Below are 6,138 nucleotides of genomic sequence, written 5' to 3'. Positions count from 1 at the left end.
GTCTTATTAAATTCTAAACCTTTGAATTCCTCGACTCTAGATAGGTACTAATATCCCCAAGCAAAATGTCAAAGGATACGTACAGTAAATAGACACTTCTAAGGAGCGCAAGGTCTGTAGATCTCTCATCTATGTTTGGCCGATTGGTTACTCAATGGAAGAAGGGAGTGAATTGTTCCAACCGTGTGTCACACAATTGTACATAATTCCTTTTGTATATAATATGCTTGTATCTTCGCTCTTCCCTCGCACTCAAACGAACATGAAAATTCATGTCTGCTGTTTTGCTCTGAACATTGTCTGTCTCTCGAACATGTTATGTCCTGTTGCCTTGAGGTTTTGTATATAAAGAAGAATGTTCCTTAATATATAACTCAGTCGTTTCCAATCTGCCTTTGAGTTCACACCATTACTCGGCGCCGTCACATTGGTGACCCCGGAGTGACTCGCTCCTCCCGCCTCCCCATCCCCCCTACACCTCTCACCGTTACTATGACGCCGTCAACGCATACCTTCTGCAGCAGTACTCGCCGTCGCCAGCCGCCCGTATAGCAACGCCTTTTCAGCTCTCTCAACAACCGTTGGGGGACCAAAGGGCTTCGCTCACCCTCCGGAAAATGACCGGTATCACTCGCCTGCAACCTGCTGCAGACGGCTCTCCTCGTGATGTGAACCCACTTCATGACTTTCAAACCTCCATCAACGTCTCCACTCGTGACGAAGAGGACATCTATTCAACTTCAACCGAAGCTGACGTGAATGCCGTAGGACACGCCTATGAATGCCGTAGGACACACGCCTATGAATGCCGTAGGCCTATGAATGCCGTAGGACACGCCTATGAATGCCGTAGGACACACACGCCTATGAATGACGTAGGACACACTCGCCTACCCCGTGACGAGCCGGAGCGGCAACAGCCACCCATCATCCACCACTCGCTCGCACCCAAACCAACGACTTCTACAGCCACTCACTGTCGCTAATCGGCGCAGTTTTTACTACTACCTCTCCAGATTCAGGGCACCTATTTAACATGTTCAGTATGTCATTTTTAGAGGGGGAGCCATGTACCAACCGTGTGTCACACAATTGTACATAATTCCTTTTGTATATAATATGCTTGTATCTTCGCTCTTCCCTCGCACTCAAACGAACATGAAAATTCATGTCTGCTGTTTTGCTCTGAACATTGTCTGTCTCTCGAACATGTTATGTCCTGTTGCCTTGAGGTTTTTTATATAAAGAAGAATGTTCCTTAATATATAACTCAGTCGTTTCCAATCTGCCTTTGAGTTCACACCCTTACTCGGCGCCGTCACAGAATCGATTCGTGCGGATGTGGGTTCGAGACCAGACACACCGAGAGAGAATTTCCTTTGCTTGCAATGGGGCTAAGAATGCAAGAAGTTATAGAAAATATACATATATGGTAGATAGTTATAAATAGCACATATATACATACACACACTGCATAGGATATATATATATATATATATATATATATATATATATATATATATATATATATACATACATACATACATACAAAAGAGGCAGTCGTTTCAAGTACCCTGAAGGACAAAGGCCTTGGACGTCTTGGTTCATGTCTGGGGTTTGGACAGTTTCCATAACCACACCGACTATAGTCCATTTCTTTTAGCGATGCATATTTGCACCGACTCGCAGCGGTGCCCTTTTAGCTCGGAAAAGTTTCCGGATCGCTGATTGGTTGGACAAAATAATTCTAACCAATCAGCGATCAGGAAACTTTTTCGAGCTAAAGGGGCACTTCCGCGAGTCGGTGCAAATATGCATTGCTAAAAGAAATGGACTATAGTATAGCTTTGCTGATCATGCTGATACGGTAACCTTTCTCCACGTAAAGGTATCCCCAATCAGATATATATATATATATATATATATATATATATATATACATATATATATATATATATATATATATATATATATATTAATATATATATACATATATATATATATATATATATACATACATACATACATATACATATATATATATGTATATATATACATATACTGTATATATACATATACATATATATATATATATATATATATATATAAAACGATCTAAATACCTTTAGTGAAGTAAGTTGAAAAAGTCAGTAGAAATTTCTTAGGGTTGTTTTGAATAGAGTTATATTCCAGTTAATGAACCGTTATTGAATTCCTCGTCGTTAAAAGGTTTTCTTTAACTACGTTTATGGAGGTTCGATGTCTCATGCATTGACCTCTTGACCTCGAGAGACAAAATGTTTAGTATATTGTGCTCAAAATGAATTGTATTCAAATAGTTAATTGCATAAACGACGTAATACTGATTCATTCGTGAATGATAAAAATAAAGAATTAAGTGCAACTATTCATGAACAGGATATTTCATATTGTATTTCTAAAGCCCTTTTAAAAATCTTTTCAAAATGGATGGAAATGCGAGACACGGAAATTCTACGATAAATTACTTAATCACGGTTTGTTTATATGGTACTGGCAAATGAAGAACAGAGGGAGTTCATAAGTAAAATTTACATATGAAATGAGAATGCTTTAAAAGCAATGTCCAAATGAACCAAGAATATTCGCGAATGAAGAGAGTAAACGGTGTGGGTTTAGTGGGCAACATTTGCATATGAGGATTCAGTGTTAATCTGTGAGGTTTGTCAATTGTGAAAGTACCTATTTTTTTGGGGAAAAAAATAAACTAAAAGAGAGAATTTCCGAAAAAATTAAGATACTATTTATATTTTGTAGCTTACAGTATATGCACAGAAACGGAAACGGAAAGAAATATATCTTACAAGCTCCGACTGAAAGTGGCTACTCAACACCCCACACTATAGGAATCGCCTCTATAAATGAAGGAATAATAATAATAATAATAATAATAATAATAATATTAATAACAACAATAATAATAATAATATTAATAATAATAATGATAATAATAATAATGAAATAATAAATTAATAATGAAATAATAAATTAATAATAAAATAACAAAATAGTAATGATATTAATAAAATAATACTGAAATGATAAAATGGTATAATAATAATAATAATAATAATAATAATAATAATAATAATAATAATAATAATAATAATAATAAGTGTATACATAAATTAAAATTTAACATAAATAATCAATACATTTTCTCATTGCGAAAATGGTAATATTTATACGCGAGAGCACAGCCAAAAATATCTGCCACATATACAAAAGTATATTTTTTTCCTTTCTAAAAAAAAAAAAAAAGAAAAGCAATGAGAATCTTCCTTCGTGATCCTCCCCGGCTTCCCAGATCCTCTTTTACGAATCAGAAATTAATGCAATGGAAATTTTGGCATGGAACTCAATGGCATTGCAAATCATAATGCATAGCGCAAAATCTCCGAGTGAAGAGTGGCATATGCGTTCTCATTTGCAATTGGTTAGGTGCAGACATTTAGGAGAACATGGAGATACAGACATATCTACACACACGATGATATTCTAAAATTTATATGAGATATTACAACACATATGTACATGCATGCACACACAAAAATACAGACACATATATATAAATATATATATATATATATATATATATATATATATATATATATATATATATATATATATATATATATATATATATATGTATGTATGTATATAAAGAGAGAGAGAGAGAGAGAGAGAGAGAGAGAGAGAGAGAGAGAGAGAGAGAGAGAGAGAGAGAGATTTCCAGGTTACCATGGTAAGCGCTGAGTTAAAAAGTTGAATAAAAGAGAGACTACCAATTTGGACCGAATACGACCTGGTAAAAGCGTGCCTGGGAAGACAGAGCGTTGCGTCGACTAAGAAACAAAATATTCTTAAAAATTATAATTGGCGCGGACTTGCTCACGAAAATCCAGAGTTAAATGCAGTTGTTTGCTTCTTTCCTGGAGGCCAATAGTTTGGATAAACTCACTGTATTTTTCTTGCCTTTTGGATTGCACAGACACGAGAAAAAGATATGATAAAAAAGATGTAGCCCTTCAAATTATCCTTGATAGCACGCACAGAATTGTTATTTTACTATCCATCTTCTCATTGTATCTAAAATATAAAACTATTTCTTGCAGATAAAAAGTAAAATCCTCAAAGTAAAAATATATCAAAGGTATATTTCAGGTAATAATATATGTTTTGTATTATTTTGACATTAAAACAATTTATTAGCCACGTTAATTGTCACTCGTCACACGTTAATTGACACTCGTCATAATACAGTCTTAAGACTGAATTAATGGAAAAGATAAAAAGATAAATGTTTTTATGTAGCAGTTAAAAAAGAGAAGACCTGAGATATTCATTTCATAAGACATCAAATCTATGTTGAATGCCGTTTAAAGGGAAGATGAGATTAAACTAACAAATGAAAACACATACATATCTAAGACAAAGATTCTCAGCAGACAAGGCCTTTAGTAAATTGACAATACCTTTAATTCAATGGTAACACCTCTAGTGCAATAACAATAACTAATCAAATCTGCGAAGGAAAAGATACACCACCGTAATTACTGGACCGTTTGTCACGTAAGGTAATTATAGTTAGCAAATCACGAAGCTAATGATGCATGTAGAAGGAAAGGCTGTTATAGAAGGGATCTCAAGGCTAGGAGGACGCATTTGGCTCAAGCGTGTATACGACACCAAATAATCTGCCTAATCACGAGACGTTAATTCCTGATCTGTAGATGGAAATTCAAAACACTAATGGAAGTTGAAATTAAATTTGTTAATCTATTAGTAACCCAAGAGTAAAAGGTAATTAATGGCAATTGAATAACGACGAAATAGAATTGAATATCGAATCTCAATTAAATAATTAGCTGAAGCGGCTGCTGGCATCAGATGCATTCCACATTGATAATGTAATGGGTCCAAACGTAATTTGCATATCAATGAGACGAGACAGGAAGCGAACAACTACGAAGTATTTTAAGATATTTACAAGAAAAAAAAAAACAAGAAAATAAGTTTCCCACATAAACTAAGCTACGTTTTTTATTTTCTTTGCATACTGTAAACTCTAACATTAAATTCAAAACTGACGTCCAATATACGATTTTGATTGACGTTAGAAGAAAAATAAAAAGATAAGCCTAAAGACTTGCTTTGAATCTGAATCAAATAACAAAACACAAGAAAAACTTCCAGGATGCAAGGCATCCTCCGGAAAGGTTAAAGCTGTTACATAATTGCAGAACGCTGTGCCACAGCTGCAGCCGTGGAAGCCGTTATCGATACTGACGAAGACAACGAGTTTTGTCCGAGATGAAAAAGGAACACATGTGTCATACAAGGCTCTGAGGACTTCAAATCTATATATTTTCCTAAATATAAGCGGAAAATGTATCTTGATAGTAACTAGAAATCCAGATTCAAATAACCCATACACACAAACACATTATATATATATATATATATATATATATATATATATATATATATATATATATATATATATAATGTATATATACGTGTATATATAAATATATATATATATATATATATATATATATATATATGTGTGTGTGTGTGTGTGTGTGTGTATATACAAATATTTATTATATGCTATAACACTTGTGTCTTTAATTTCTACACAACAGCACTTTCCTAGTTTTCTGTATAGTTTTTTGTCTTCAGAGTTAAATTTTTTATTACCTCTAATATCTGTTTGTATGAATGCTCTGCCGTTGTATAAAAATAATGATTTCTTTGTAAGGATATCCTGATGAAAGCTATTAGTTATTGGCTGAAACAGCTGTCGCCAAAATCAAATAAAAGGAAAAGCTAAGTAATAAATTTCGTCTTTTCATTCAATAGTCTAGCCCTGAAGATGAAATAAAAGATACAGGAAATTAGATAAGTGTTATCTTACTAAATGTGTTTAAGTTTTTAGGTTAATATCAAACTACTTCCTCTGTGAATATGAACTGTAAGACATTAGCCAAATTCTGCCGTAACGATAACTACCATAGGGTTAATGCCCCTTAAGTAAGATGAATGAAGCCCTAAGGCATCTGCTTGAAGGCCAAATGATCTTAATGACATATTGCA

This window comes from Palaemon carinicauda, chromosome 44 (genome assembly GCF_036898095.1).
Source record: "Palaemon carinicauda isolate YSFRI2023 chromosome 44, ASM3689809v2, whole genome shotgun sequence".
In the NCBI taxonomy this organism is placed as follows: domain Eukaryota; kingdom Metazoa; phylum Arthropoda; class Malacostraca; order Decapoda; family Palaemonidae; genus Palaemon; species Palaemon carinicauda.
The sequence above is the reverse complement of the archived record's forward strand: the minus strand, read 5'-3'. Positions refer to the sequence as shown.